The 17,500-nt window shown below is 33.1% G+C and overlaps 4 non-coding genes across 4 annotated transcripts in view; all 4 read right to left on the reverse strand.

The window, feature by feature from the left end:
• Nucleotides 1-809: 809 nt before the first annotated feature.
• Nucleotides 810-4,758, reverse strand: LOC138926970 (large subunit ribosomal RNA). Its single transcript, XR_011443623.1, has one exon. It is a non-coding gene; the product is annotated as a large subunit ribosomal RNA (ribosomal RNA).
• Nucleotides 4,759-5,078: 320 nt separating this feature from the next.
• LOC138926975 (5.8S ribosomal RNA) lies at nucleotides 5,079-5,257 on the reverse strand. Its single transcript, XR_011443626.1, has one exon. It is a non-coding gene; the product is annotated as a 5.8S ribosomal RNA (ribosomal RNA).
• Nucleotides 5,258-5,964: 707 nt separating this feature from the next.
• LOC138926965 (small subunit ribosomal RNA) lies at nucleotides 5,965-7,959 on the reverse strand. Its single transcript, XR_011443618.1, has one exon. It is a non-coding gene; the product is annotated as a small subunit ribosomal RNA (ribosomal RNA).
• Nucleotides 7,960-13,751: 5,792 nt separating this feature from the next.
• Nucleotides 13,752-17,500, reverse strand: part of LOC138926968 (large subunit ribosomal RNA) — a 3,949-nt gene continuing 200 nt past the window's right edge. The window contains exon 1 of the ribosomal RNA XR_011443621.1: nucleotides 13,752-17,500. This exon is cut by the window's right edge and continues 200 nt beyond it. This is a non-coding gene — a ribosomal RNA (large subunit ribosomal RNA).

The following is a 17,500-nucleotide window of genomic DNA, read 5'->3' on the forward strand; positions in this document are numbered from 1 at the left end:
GTATAGGAAGTACGACTTTCCCACACATATTTGGATATCCATACGATTGGCATATCCATATAAAATATGTTTAATATTTTTAATATCCGTGAGTTTTTAAATAGGGACAGAAGGAATCTCTTGAATTGAATCATGCGCGTCACTAATAAGATGACGAGGCATTTGGCTACCTATGCGAAAGTAATTCAACTCCCGCCGTCTTAAGTTCTAAGACTTATAACAATATATGTTTAATATTTTTAATATCCGTGAGGTTTTAAATAGGGACAGAAGGAATCTCTTGAATTGAATCATGCGCGTCACTAATAAGATGACGAGGCATTTGGCTACCTATGCGAAAGTAATTCAACTCCCGCCGTCTTAAGGTTTAAGACTTATAACAATATAAATGAAAACTGTTTCTTTCATTTTTCACGTCACTAATAAGATGACGAGGCATTTGGCTACCTAAACGAAAGTAATTCATCTTCCGCCGTTATAAGGTTTAAGACTTATAACAATATAAATGAAAAATATTATTTTCATTTTTCACGTCACTAATAAGATGACGAGGCATTTGGCTACCTAAACGACAGTAATTCATCTCCGCCGTTATAAGGTTTAAGACTTATAAACAATATAAATGAAAAATATTATTTTCATTTTTCACGTCACTAATAAGATGACGAAACAGTTAGTAGGCCACAATTAGTAGGGAAACGTGGACAACCCGTGATAAATCCTTATATGCTTTCTTAGATATAGCATATAAAGATTTTTTATACTAAATATACATATTTACACATGCATATTTACATTTTTTTTATATTTCGAATCATCAAGCAAAGGATAAGCTTCAGTGGATCGCAGTATGGCAGCTGCTCAACCACTTACAACACCTTGCCCGTTACAAAAGTCGTTTACAATGATTCTAGGCTTTGTCATTGTATTAAATAATGTTTTCATATGTAACTAGCATGGCATCAGGTGATCAAAGATCCTCCCAATTTACTATGTTACAAATTACATTGGCATCACATCCATTGTCGTTTAAAATATAAATAATAAACTTTAAATGGTTTAGAAGCCATACAATGCAAATTGCCCCTTATTTATCATTGCAGTCCAGCACGGATACGACCTTAGAGGCGTTCAGGCATAATCCAACGGACGTAGCGTCATACCACTGTTCGCTCGAACAAGTATTGTGCCATTGGTCCGTACCTGCGGTTCCTCTCGTACTACGCAGGAATGCTGTCGCAACAACGTTTTGTCATTAGTAGGGTAAAACTAACCTGTCTCACGACGGTCTAAACCCAGCTCACGTTCCCTTGCATGGGTGAACAATCCAACGCTTGGTGAATTTTGCTTCACAATGATAGGAAGAGCCGACATCGAAGGATCAAAAAGCGACGTCGCTATGAACGCTTGGCCGCCACAAGCCAGTTATCCCTATGGTAACTTTTCTGACACCTCTTGTTAAAAACTCTTTAAACCAAAAGGATCGATAGGCCGAGCTTTTGCTGTCCCTGTGTGTACTGAACACCGAGATCAAGTCAGCATTTGCCCTTTTGCTCTATGTGTGGTTTCTGTCCGCACTGAGCTGGCCTTGGGACACCTCCGTTATTATTTGAGAGATGTACCGCCCCAGTCAAACTCCCTACCTGGCAATGTCCTTGAATTGGATCATACCTGAGTAATTGGAGTTATACCAAATTTCCAAACGTATAATACTTGAATGCATCTCTCATTAAAGCATTTGTTTGCGAGTATATAACAAACTCGTCATACTTTGAACCAAACACTTGCATCAAAACCGAATGCCATAAGATATAATAAATAAATCCTTATAATGGTCAAAGAATGAGACACGTTCCATTTAATCAAGTAAGTAAGGAAACAATAAGAGTAGTGGTATTTCATTGTCGATACCAAACCGAAGTCTAATATCTCCCACTTATTCTACACCTCTTATGTCTCCTTACACTGCCAGATTAGAGTCAAGCTCAAAAGGGTCTTCTTTCCCCGCTAATTATTCCAAGCCCGTTCCCTTGGCTGTGGTTTCGCTAGATAGTAGATAGGGACAGAAGGAATCTCGTTAATCCATTCATGCGCGTCACTAATTAGATGACGAGGCATTTGGCTACCTTAAGAGAGTCATAGTTACTCCCGCCGTTGACCCGCGCTTACTTGAATTTCTTCACTTTGACATTCAGAGCACTGGGCAGAAATCACATTGTGTCAACACCCGCTAGGGCCATCACAATGCTTTGTTTTAATTAGACAGTCGGATTCCCCAAGTCCGTGCCAGTTCTGAATTGATTGTTAATTGATAATCGTTATAATTAATAAGAACTAATTGGTTTGACCCAACTAGTATTCTTAAAAATTTTAGCAAGAAAGTTCCACAATTGGATACGTAACTAAACTATCCGGGGAACAAGTTACAACCATAAATGATTATAACTCTATTTACCCAGAACGAGCACATAAACCATATTATTGTTTCCCAATCAAGCCCGACTATCTCAATCTTCAGAGCCAATCCTTATCCCGAAGTTACGGATCTAATTTGCCGACTTCCCTTACCTACATTATTCTATCGACTAGAGACTCTTCACCTTGGAGACCAGCTGCGGATATTGGTACGGCCTGTTGAGAAGTTTGCGTATCCCCACCATAAATTTTCAAGGTCCGAGGAGAAAATATCGACACAACAGTATATGTCATGCTCTTCTAGCCCATCTACCATATCTCTCTGCGAAAGACTTCCATGGTAGTACGACTATAAACCAGAAAAGGAAGCTCTTCCGATATCTCTCGACGGCTTCTTTATGGTCGTTCCTGTTGCCAGGATGAGCACGAGGCCCATATTTAATAACAAACGGATACTCAACAGGTTACGGAATTGGAACCGTATTCCCTTTCGTTCAAAATTATTCAAGTATATAATTTTCACAATAATTGTAATATTTATTTTTACTTGAAAATTTTCGGCTTTCGCCTTGAACTTAGGACCGACTAACTCGTGATCAACCACTGTTCACACGAAACCCTTCTCCACTTCAGTCCTCCAAGGTCTCATTCGATTATTTGCTACTACCACCAAGATCTGTACCAATAGCAGCTCCATGCAGGCTTACGCCAAACACTTCTACGCATACCATTGTACCTTCCTACTCACTAAAGTTTCAAAATTTATATTACAAGTAATATAAATCATCTACTTTAGCGGTAATGTATAGGTATACAACTTAAGCGCCATCCATTTTAAGGGCTAGTTGCTTCGGCAGGTGAGTTGTTACACACTCCTTAGCGGATTTCGACTTCCATGATCACCGTCCTGCTGTTTTAAGCAACCAACGCCTTTCATGGTTTCTGCATGAGTTGTTAATTTGGGCACCGTAACATTACGTTTGGTTCATCCCACAGCGCCAGTTCTGCTTACCAAAAGTGGCCCACTGGGCACATTATATCATAACCTTAAACTTCATATCAAGAAAGTTAAGGTTCTTACCCATTTAAAGTTTGAGAATAGGTTAAGATCGTTTCGACCCTAAGGCCTCTAATCATTCGCTTTACCAGATAAGATTATTTTATATAACATTAAAATGCACCAGCTATCCTGAGGGAAACTTCGGAAGGAACCAGCTACTAGATGGTTCGATTGGTCTTTCGCCCCTATACTCAATTCTGACAATCGATTTGCACGTCAGAACTGTTTCTGTCTTCCATCAGGGTTTCCCTTGCCTTCAACCTGATCAACTATAGTTCACCATCTTTGGGGTGAGAACATAACTTGTCAAGGTACGTTCCAGTTAGGAGCATAAATAATAAAGATATTATTATACATAACTAGAGATAAAGCCCGGGATTTGTTTTAATAAGCTATAAAATAGTTAAAAAACTAATCCCATTAATAGTCAAGTTAATTACGCTATTAGGTTTATATCCCAATAACTTGCACATATGTTAGACTCCTTGGTCCGTGTTTCAAGACGGGTCCCGAAGGTATCCTGAATCTTTCGCATTGTTAATCATACAAGTGCATATAATAAACACAAAAATCAATGATAATTATGCCATTATATAATTCCGAAAAATTAACGCACTGTATTCTTATTAATCTATCAACACTTTATCAAATTAATGACATTTATCCTATGTTAAAATGCAAGCATAATAATTTGAATAAACTATAAGTCATATTTTATGATAAATTATATATGTTAATAGATTACAATGTCCTTATATGGAAAAAATGCACACTATTTCTATAATATTATTTAAATATTATAACTTTAATGATGAATTTTCCATAATGGATATTCAGGTTCATCGGGCTTAACCTCTAAGCAGTTTCACGTACTATTTAACTCTCTATTCAGAGTTCTTTTCAACTTTCCCTCACGGTACTTGTTTACTATCGGTCTCATGGTTATATTTAGTTTTAGATGGAGTTTACCACCCACTTAGTGCTGCACTATCAAGCAACACGACTCTTTGGAAACATCATCTAGTAATCATTAACGTTATACGGGCCTGGCACCCTCTATGGGTAAATGGCCTCATTTAAGAAGGACTTAAATCGTTAATTTCTCATACTAGAATATTGACGCTCCATACACTGCATCTCACATTTGCCATATAGACAAAGTGACTTAGTGCTGAACTGATTTCTTTTCGCTCGCCGCTACTAAGAAAATCCTTGTTAGTTTCTTTTCCTCCCCTAATTAATATGCTTAAATTCAGGGGGTAGTCCCATATGAGTTGAGGTTGTATAAAGCAATGTATATATATATATAAACAATATATCTCTATGAAGAACAATATATTTGATATATTTTCAATTTTCGCATCTTTAAATAAGAGACAATTCTAGTTAAAAAAAATTTAATTTTTTTTATGCTAGACATTTCTCAGTATTATTTGAATTGAAAAAAGAAAGAATTGTATATCTTCATTTTTTCTTTTATAAATATTTGAGATAATTGCTTTTATATTTAATATTATGAATATATAAATATATCCAATAATATACCATATGCATATCATTATAAAAATATATAATAATAAGCAACTTTATTAGCATAGTCTTACAACCCTCAACCATATGTAGTCCAAGCAGCACTATAAAATTAATTAAAGTACATAACAGCATGGACTGCGATATGCGTTCAAAATGTCGATGTTCATGTGTCCTGCAGTTCACACGATGACGCACAGTTTGCTGCGTTCTTCATCGACCCATGAGCCGAGTGATCCACCGCTTAGATGTTTATAAATATATATAAATATACAATTCGTCAATTATGTTTTTATTGAAAGAAATTAAAAATACACCATTTAACTGGCATATATCAATTCCTTCAATAAAGTTATTTTTATACCTAAAATAATTGTTGCGAAATGTCTTAGTTTTATATAATCAATATAAATATAATTTATATTGTTTTAATATTATATAAAGCATTAACCTGTATATCAGGTACAACAATGTATATTTTAGGTGTTGCATTTATCAATGTATGCGCATAATTTAATATGAACAATACATCACGCAACGCATGTATATTAATTAAATATACACGCAATTTATATTCAATATATTCGTCTATATTTAAATAAATAAAAATATATTAATTTTTTTATATACCTAAAATAATTGTTGCGAAATGTCTTAGTTTTATATAATCAATATAAATATAATTTATATTGTTTTAATATTATATAAAGCATTAACCTGTATATCAGGTACAACAATGTATATTTTAGGTGTTGCATTTATCAATGTATGCGCATAATTTAATATGAACAATACATCACGCAACGCATGTATATTAATTAAATATACACGCAATTTATATTGAAGACAACAAATGGTCTATATATTCAATATAATATATATGTCTTTTATTTTTGGGTAATTTTTATTTATATATTTATATATAATAAATATTTTAATAACGGATAAGATTCATTCAATAATGATCCTTCCGCAGGTTCACCTACGGAAACCTTGTTACGACTTTTACTTCCTCTAAATAATCAAGTTCGGTCAACTTCTGCGAAACAACCGTAACACACAAGGCGTCACAGTGATCACGTCCGGAGACCTCACTAAATAATTCAATCGGTAGTAGCGACGGGCGGTGTGCACAAAGGGCAGGGACGTAATCAATGCGAGTTAATGACTCACACTTACTAGGAATTCCAAGTTCATGTGAACAGTTTCAGTTCACAATCCCAAGCATGAAAGTGGTTCAGCGGTTTACCCGGACCTCTCGGTCTAGGAAATACACGTTGATACTTTCATTGTAGCGCGCGTGCAGCCCAGGACATCTAAGGGCATCACAGACCTGTTATTGCTCAATCTCATTATTGCTAGACGCAATTTGTCCATTTAAGAAGCTAGTATCCTTATAATGGGACAAACCAACAGGTACGGCTCCACTTATATAAACACATTCAAACACAATAAACATTTTACTGCTACCATGAATGAAGGCTATATAAGCTTCAACACCATAATCCTGAAGATATCTATTTAATATATTTGAGTCTCGTTCGTTATCGGAATTAACCAGACAAATCACTCCACGAACTAAGAACGGCCATGCACCACCACCCATAGATTCGAGAAAGAGCTATCAATCTGTCTTACACACTTATGTTCGGACCTGGTAGGGTGTTCCGTGTTGAGTCAAATTAAGCCGCAGGCTCCACTCCTGGTGGTGCCCTTCCGTCAATTCCTTTAAGTTTCAGCTTTGCAACCATACTTCCCCCGGAGCCCAAAAGCTTTGGTTTCCCGGGAAGCGACTGAGAGAGCCATAAAAGTAGCTACACCCAATTGCTAGCTGGCATCGTTTATGGTTAGAACTAGGGCGGTATCTGATCGCCTTCGAACCTCTAACTTTCGTTCTTGATTAATGAAAACATCTTTGGCAAATGCTTTCGCTTAAGTTAGTCTTACGACGGTCCAAGAATTTCACCTCTCGCGTCGTAATACTAATGCCCCCAAACTGCTTCTATTAATCATTACCTCTTGATCTGAAAACCAATGAAAGCAGAACAGAGGTCTTATTTCATTATCCCATGCACAGAATATTCAGGCATTTGAAGCCTGCTTTAAGCACTCTAATTTGTTCAAAGTAATTGTACCGGCCCACAATAACACTCGTTTAAGAGCACTAATGCAGGTTTTTAAATAGGAGGAACATATGAAAAAATACAAGTATTTAAACATATATAAGAACTCCACCGGTAATACGCTTACATACATAAAGGTATAGTACTAACTACAATTGTATGTTGTACTACCCGTATGAAGCACAAGTTCAACTACGAACGTTTTAACCGCAACAACTTTAATATACGCTATTGGAGCTGGAATTACCGCGGCTGCTGGCACCAGACTTGCCCTCCAATTGGTCCTTGTTAAAGGATTTAAAGTGTACTCATTCCAATTACAGGGCCTCGGATATGAGTCCTGTATTGTTATTTTTCGTCACTACCTCCCCGAGCTGGGAGTGGGTAATTTACGCGCCTGCTGCCTTCCTTAGATGTGGTAGCCGTTTCTCAGGCTCCCTCTCCGGAATCGAACCCTGATTCCCCGTTACCCGTTGCAACCATGGTAGTCCTAGATACTACCATCAAAAGTTGATAGGGCAGACATTTGAAAGATCTGTCGTCGGTACAAGACCATACGATCTGCATGTTATCTAGAGTTCAACCAATATAACGATCTTGCGATCGCTTGGTTTTAGCCTAATAAAAGCACATGTCCCATAAGGTTCATGTTTTAATTGCATGTATTAGCTCTAGAATTACCACAGTTATCCAAGTAACTGTTAACGATCTAAGGAACCATAACTGATATAATGAGCCTTTTGCGGTTTCACTTTTAATGCGTGTGTACTTAGACATGCATGGCTTAATCTTTGAGACAAGCATATAACTACTGGCAGGATCAACCAGAATAATGTTTATATCTTTGATATATTTCATTTTCATATTGATATATAGAAAATAAATATTGCAAATATTTGTATAAATTAAAATATTAACGAATTTGGCCAATTATTATATGGCATTCAATATTCGTTCATTTATTAAAATATATATATATATATATATATTTATAATATATCCCTCGGGTGCCCAACGCATACACCTCAGGGTATATTTTTTTCATGGCTTTTTCTTAAACCCTCGTTTGTGTTAGGGTATTTATATTAGCGGGCGGTTTTTTTTTTATATAAGCCTTCTTTAATATTTTTTTTAATAAAATACAATATTATGCATATATTTAATCTAAATATCTTTATATTTTCACATACAACAATTTGTATATATTCACATATATATATTTGCTTAATTTTATAATAAAATTATCGCATATGTATTTTGATAATAAATTTAAAATTTATTTTCTTTGTATATAAAAGTCTAGTTTTATATGATATAAAACTAAGCACTTTTTAATTTTCATATATTTATATATTTTCATATATATAGTTTATTCATATTTATTTATACAATAATAATAATAATAATATTACTACTATTATCATATACGTATATGAAATTAAATTTAATTCCATATACTTACTAGGATATAATAAAAAGAAATTTTTATTTGCCTAGAACCAGAAATTAACGATAATAATTGGAAACTTGTCAAATTATAATTTATAATAAGACGTAGACGCTTCAACGATATTATCTAAGTATACAATATAGTGTATATATAATATATAATATAGTATGTTATATTATATAGATAGGCTTACACCACCTACCATATATACTTTTTGACCACACTTTCGTCAAGCTGTGTATTTATTTGCCTTCTTTCCCTCACCTAAAAATACTCATCGGTATTTTAGTATATTCATATAATATAAATAATATACTATATTGGTAGGACGACACCACCTACCCTATATACCTTTTTGAACACACTTTCGTCAAGCTGGGTATTTATTTGCCTTTTTACCCTCACCTAAATATACTCATCGGTATATTTCAGTATATTTTAGTATATCCATATGAATATGTATATCCATATCCATATCCATATCCATATCCATATGAAAATAATTTAATATTTCCATATTTATTATAATATAATAAATATTATTATATTATATATTATATGGTAGGCTATCCCATCACCTACCATATATTTCATATACATATAAATATTTTCATATCCATATATATTTTTTTATATTCATATATTTTCATATATGTTATATGCATATGTATTCATAACCATATGCTCATATATTAATACTGGCGGTCTTCTGTTTAATATAATATTATTTTAATATTATATTGGCAGGCTGAACACCACCTACCCTATATACCTTTTTGAACACGGTTTCGTCAATCCGGTCATTTATTGTATGGGAAGTATGACTTTCCCACACATATTTGGATATCCATACGATTGCATATCCATATGAAAATATTTTTAATATTTTTAATATATTTTTAATATTTCCATATTTAATATAATATAATTAAATTATTATATTATATATTATATGGTAGGCTATCACCATCACCTACCATATATTTCATATACATATAAATATTTTCATATCCATATATATTTTTTTATATTCATATATTTTCATATATGTTATATGCATATGTATTCATAACCATATGCTTATATATTAATACTGGCGGTCTTCTGTTTAATATAATATTATTTTAATATTATATTGGTAGGCCGAACACCACCTACCCTATATACCTTTTTGACCACGGTTTTTCAAATCCGGTAATTTATTCTATCGGATGTACGACTTTCTCACACATATTTGGATATCCATACGATTGCATATCCATATGAAAATATTTTTAATATTTTTAATATATTTTTAATATTTCCATATTTAATATAATATAATTAAATTATTATATTATATATTATATGGTAGGCTATCACCATCACCTACCATATATTTCATATACATATAAATATTTTCATATCCATATATATTTTTTTATATTCATATATTTTCATATATGTTATATGCATATGTATTCATAACCATATGCTCATATATTAATACTGGCGGTCTTCTGTTTAATATAATATTATTTAATATTATATTGGTAGGCCGAACACCACCTACCCTATATACCTTTTTGAACACGGTTTCGTCAATCCGGTCATTTATTGTATGGGAAGTATGACTTTCCCACACATATTTGGATATCCATACGATTGCATATCCATATGAAAATATTTTTAATATTTTTAATATATTTTTAATATTTCCATATTTAATATAATATAATTAAATTATTATATTATATATTATTGGTAGGCTATCCTCATCACCTACCATATATTTCATATACATATAAATATTTTCATATCCATATATATTTTTTATATTCATATATTTCATATATGTTATATGCATATGTATTCATAACCATATGCTCATATATTAATACTGGCGGTCTTCTGTTTAATATAATATTATTTTAATATTATATTGGCAGGCTGAACACCACCTACCCTATATACCTTTTTGAACACGGTTTCGTCAATCCGGTCATTTATTGTATGGGAAGTATGACTTTCCCACACATATTTGGATATCCATACGATTGCATATCCATATGAAAATATTTTTAATATTTTTAATATATTTTTAATATTTCCATATTTAATATAATATAATTAAATTATTATATTATATATTATATGGTAGGCTATCACCATCACCTACCATATATTTCATATAAATATAAATATTTTCATATCCATATATATTTTTTTTATATTCATATATTTTCATATATGTTATATGCATATGTATTCATAACCATATGCTTATATATTAATACTGGCGGTCTTCTGTTTAATATAATATTATTTTAATATTATATTGGCAGGCTGAACACCACCTACCCTATATACCTTTTTGAACACGGTTTCGTCAATCCGGTCATTTATTGTATGGGAAGTATGACTTTCCCACACATATTTGGATATCCATACGATTGCATATCCATATGAAAATATTTTTAATATTTTTAATATATTTTTAATATTTCCATATTTAATATAATATAATTAAATTATTATATTATATATTATATGGTAGGCTATCCTCATCACCTACCATATATTTCATATACATATAATTATTTTCATATCCATATATATTTTTTTATATTCATATATTTTCATATATGTTATATGCATATGTATTCATAACCATATGCTCATATATTAATACTGGCGGTCTTCTGTTTAATATAATATTATTTTAATATTATATTGGTAGGCCGAACACCACCTACCCTATATACCTTTTTGAACACGGTTTCGTCAATCCGGTCATTTATTGTATGGGAAGTATGACTTTCCCACACATATTTGGATATCCATACGATTGCATATCCATATGAAAATATTTTTAATATTTTTAATATATTTTTAATATTTCCATATTTAATATAATATAATTAAATTATTATATTATATATTATATGGTAGGCTATCACCATCACCTACCATATATTTCATATACATATAAATATTTTCATATCCATATATATTTTTTTATATTCATATATTTTCATATATGTTATATGCATATGTATTCATAACCATATGCTTATATATTAATACTGGCGGTCTTCTGTTTAATATAATATTATTTTAATATTATATTGGCAGGCTGAACACCACCTACCCTATATACCTTTTTGAACACGGTTTCGTCAATCCGGTCATTTATTGTATGGGAAGTATGACTTTCCCACACATATTTGGATATCCATACGATTGCATATCCATATGAAAATATTTTTAATATTTTTAATATATTTTTAATATTTCCATATTTAATATAATATAATTAAATTATTATATTATATATTATATGGTAGGCTATCACCATCACCTACCATATATTTCATATACATATAAATATTTTCATATCCATATATATTTTTTTATATTCATATATTTTCATATATGTTATATGCATATGTATTCATAACCATATGCTCATATATTAATACTGGCGGTCTTCTGTTTAATATAATATTATTTTAATATTATATTGGTAGGCCGAACACCACCTACCCTATATACCTTTTTGAACACGGTTTCGTCAATCCGGTCATTTATTGTATGGGAAGTATGACTTCTCCACACATATTTGGATATCCATACGATTGCATATCCATATGAAAATATTTTTAATATTTTTAATATATTTTTAATATTTCCATATTTAATATAATATAATTAAATTATTATATTATATATTATATGGTAGGCTATCACCATCACCTACCATATATTTCATATACATATAAATATTTTCATATCCATATATATTTTTTTATATTCATATATTTTCATATATGTTATATGCATATGTATTCATAACCATATGCTCATATATTAATACTGGCGGTCTTCTGTTTAATATAATATTATTTTAATATTATATTGGCAGGCTGAACACCACCTACCCTATATACCTTTTTGAACACGGTTTCGTCAATCCGGTCATTTATTGTATGGGAAGTATGACTTTCCCACACATATTTGGATATCCATACGATTGCATATCCATATGAAAATATTTTTAATATTTTTAATATATTTTTAATATTTCCATATTTAATATAATATAATTAAATTATTATATTATATATTATATGGTAGGCTAACATCATCACCTACCATATATTCCATATACATATAAATATTTTCATATTCATATATATTTTTTTTATATATTCATATATTTTCATATATGTTATATGCATATGTATTCATAACCATATGCTTATATATTAATACTGGCGATCTTCTGTTTAATATAATATTATTTTAATATTATATTGGTAGGCCGAACACCACCTACCCTATATACCTTTTTGAACACGGTTTCGTCAATCCGGTCATTTATCGTATAGGAAGTACGACTTTCCCACACATATTTGGATATCCATACGATTGCATATCCATATGAAAATATTTTTAATATTTTTAATATTCGTGAGTTTTTAAATAGGGACAGAAGGAATCTCTTGAATTGAATCATGCGCGTCACTAATAAGATGACGAGGCATTTGGCTACCTATGCGAAAGTAATTCAACTCCCGCCGTCTTAAGGTTTAAGACTTATAACAATATATGTTTAATATTTTTAATATCCGTGAGGTTTTAAATAGGGACAGAAGGAATCTCTTGAATTGAATCATGCGCGTCACTAATAAGATGACGAGGCATTTGGCTACCTATGCGAAAGTAATTCAACTCCCGCCGTCTTAAAGTTTAAGACTTATAACAATATAAATGAAAAATATTATTTTCATTTTTCACGTCACTAATAAGATGACGAGGCATTTGGCTACCTAAAAGAAAGTAATTCATCTTCCGCCGTTATAAGGTTTAAGACTTATAACAATATAAATGAAAAATATTATTTTCATTTTTCACGTCACTAATAAGATGACGAGGCATTTGGCTACCTAAACGAAAGTAATTCAACTCCCGCCGTCTTAAGGTTTAAGACTTATAACAATATAAATGAAAAATATTATTTTCATTTTTCACGTCACTAATAAGATGACGAAACAGTTAGTAGGCCACAATTAGTAGGGAAACGTGGACAACCCGTGATAAATCCTTATATGCTTTCTTAGATATAGCATATAAAGATTTTTTATACTAAATATACATATTTACACATGCATATTTACATTTTTTTTATATTTCGAATCATCAAGCAAAGGATAAGCTTCAGTGGATCGCAGTATGGCAGCTGCTCAACCACTTACAACACCTTGCCCGTTACAAAAGTCGTTTACAATTGATTCTAGGCTTTGTCATTGTATTAAATAATGTTTTCATATGTAACTAGCATGGCATCAGGTGATCAAAGATCCTCCCAATTTACTATGTTACAAATTACATTGGCATCACATCCATTGTCGTTTAAAATATAAATAATAAACTTTAAATGGTTTAGAAGCCATACAATGCAAATTGCCCCTTATTTATCATTGCAGTCCAGCACGGATACGACCTTAGAGGCGTTCAGGCATAATCCAACGGACGTAGCGTCATACCACTGTTCGCTCGAACAAGTATTGTGCCATTGGTCCGTACCTGCGGTTCCTCTCGTACTACGCAGGAATGCTGTCGCAACAACGTTTTGTCATTAGTAGGGTAAAACTAACCTGTCTCACGACGGTCTAAACCAGCTCACGTTCCCTTGCATGGGTGAACAATCCAACGCTTGGTGAATTTTGCTTCACAATGATAGGAAGAGCCGACATCGAAGGATCAAAAAGCGACGTCGCTATGAACGCTTGGCCGCCACAAGCCAGTTATCCCTATGGTAACTTTTCTGACACCTCTTGTTAAAAACTCTTTAAACCAAAAGGATCGATAGGCCGAGCTTTTGCTGTCCCTGTGTGTACTGAACACCGAGATCAAGTCAGCATTTGCCCTTTTGCTCTATGTGTGGTTTCTGTCCGCACTGAGCTGGCCTTGGGACACCTCCGTTATTATTTGAGAGATGTACCGCCCCAGTCAAACTCCCTACCTGGCAATGTCCTTGAATTGGATCATACCTGAGTAATTGGAGTTATACCAAATTTTCAAATCGATAATACATGAATGCATCTCTCATTAAAGAATTTGTTTGCGATTATATAACAAACTCGTGATACTTTGATCAAGAAGCTTGCATCAAAACCCAATACCATAAGATATAATAAATATATCCGTATAATGGCTAGGAAATGATACACGTTCCATTTAATCAAGTAAGTAAGGAAACAATAAGAGTAGTGGTATTTCATTGTCGATACCAAACCGAAGTCTAATATCTCCCACTTATTCTACACCTCTTATGTCTCCTTACACTGCCAGATTAGAGTCAAGCTCAAAAGGGTCTTCTTTCCCCGCTAATTATTCCAAGCCCGTTCCCTTGGCTGTGGTTTCGCTAGATAGTAGATAGGGACAGAAGGAATCTCGTTAATCCATTCATGCGCGTCACTAATTAGATGACGAGGCATTTGGCTACCTTAAGAGAGTCATAGTTACTCCCGCCGTTGACCCGCGCTTACTTGAATTTCTTCACTTTGACATTCAGAGCACTGGGCAGAAATCACATTGTGTCAACACCCGCTAGGGCCATCACAATGCTTTGTTTTAATTAGACAGTCGGATTCCCCAAGTCCGTGCCAGTTCTGAATTGATTGTTAATTGATAATCGTTATAATTAATAAGAACTAATTGGTTTGACCCAACTAGTATTCTTAAAAATTTTAGCAAGAAAGTTCCACAATTGGATACGTAACTAAACTATCCGGGGAACAAGTTACAACCATAAATGATTATAACTCTATTTACCCAGAACGAGCACATAAACCATATTATTGTTTCCCAATCAAGCCCGACTATCTCAATCTTCAGAGCCAATCCTTATCCCGAAGTTACGGATCTAATTTGCCGACTTCCCTTACCTACATTATTCTATCGACTAGAGACTCTTCACCTTGGAGACCAGCTGCGGATATTGGTACGGCCTGTTGAGAAGTTTGCGTATCCCCACCATAAATTTTCAAGGTCCGAGGAGAAAATATCGACACAACAGTATATGTCATGCTCTTCTAGCCCATCTACCATATCTCTCTGCGAAAGACTTCCATGGTAGTACGACTATAAAACAGAAAAGAAAACTCTTCCGATATCTCTCGACGGCTTCTTTATGGTCGTTCCTGTTGCCAGGATGAGCACGAGGCCCATATTTAATAACAAACGGATACTCAACAGGTTACGGAATTGGAACCGTATTCCCTTTCGTTCAAAATTATTCAAGTATATAATTTTCACAATAATTGTAATATTTATTTTTACTTGAAAATTTTCGGCTTTCGCCTTGAACTTAGGACCGACTAACTCGTGATCAACCACTGTTCACACGAAACCCTTCTCCACTTCAGTCCTCCAAGGTCTCATTCGATTATTTGCTACTACCACCAAGATCTGTACCAATAGCAGCTCCATGCAGGCTTACGCCAAACACTTCTACGCATACCATTGTACCTTCCTACTCACTAAAGTTTCAAAATTTATATTACAAGTAATATAAATCATCTACTTTAGCGGTAATGTATAGGTATACAACTTAAGCGCCATCCATTTTAAGGGCTAGTTGCTTCGGCAGGTGAGTTGTTACACACTCCTTAGCGGATTTCGACTTCCATGATCACCGTCCTGCTGTTTTAAGCAACCAACGCCTTTCATGGTTTCTGCATGAGTTGTTAATTTGGGCACCGTAACATTACGTTTGGTTCATCCCACAGCGCCAGTTCTGCTTACCAAAAGTGGCCCACTGGGCACATTATATCATAACCTTAAACTTCATATCAAGAAAGTTAAGGTTCTTACCCATTTAAAGTTTGAGAATAGGTTAAGATCGTTTCGACCCTAAGGCCTCTAATCATTCGCTTTACCAGATAAGATTATTTTATATAACATTAAAATGCACCAGCTATCCTGAGGGAAACTTCGGAAGGAACCAGCTACTAGATGGTTCGATTGGTCTTTCGCCCCTATACTCAATTCTGACAATCGATTTGCACGTCAGAACTGTTTCGGTCTTCCATCAGGGTTTCCCCTGACTTCAACCTGATCAAGTATAGTTCACCATCTTTCGGGTCACAGCATATCTGCTCAAGGTACGTTCCAGTTAGAGGCATAAATAATATAAATATTATTATACATAACTATATAGAACGCCCCGGGATTGTGTTAATTAACTATAAAATAGTTAAAAAACTAATCCCATTAATAGTCAAGTTAATTACGCTATTAGGTTTATATCCCAATAACTTGCACATATGTTAGACTCCTTGGTCCGTGTTTCAAGACGGGTCCCGAAGGTATCCTGAATCTTTCGCATTGTTAATCATACAAGTGCATATAATAAACACAAAAATCAATGATAATTATGCCATTATATAATTCCGAAAAATTAACGCACTGTATTCTTATTAATCTATCAACACTTTATCAAATTAATGACATTTATCCTATGTTAAAATGCAAGCATAATAATTTGAATAAACTATAAGTCATATTTTATGATAAATTATATATGTTAATAGATTACAATGTCCTTATATGGAAAAAATGCACACTATTTCTATAATATTATTTAAATATTATAACTTTAATGATGAATTTTCCATAATGGATATTCAGGTTCATCGGGCTTAACCTCTAAGCAGTTTCACGTACTATTTAACTCTCTATTCAGAGTTCTTTTCAACTTTCCCTCACGGTACTTGTTTACTATCGGTCTCATGGTTATATTTAGTTTTAGATGGAGTTTACCACCCACTTAGTGCTGCACTATCAAGCAACACGACTCTTTGGAAACATCATCTAGTAATCATTAACGTTATACGGGCCTGGCACCCTCTATGGGTAAATGGCCTCATTTAAGAA

The sequence above is a fragment of the Drosophila bipectinata genome, unplaced genomic scaffold (assembly GCF_030179905.1).
Source record: "Drosophila bipectinata strain 14024-0381.07 unplaced genomic scaffold, DbipHiC1v2 scaffold_138, whole genome shotgun sequence".
Classification (NCBI taxonomy): domain Eukaryota; kingdom Metazoa; phylum Arthropoda; class Insecta; order Diptera; family Drosophilidae; genus Drosophila; species Drosophila bipectinata.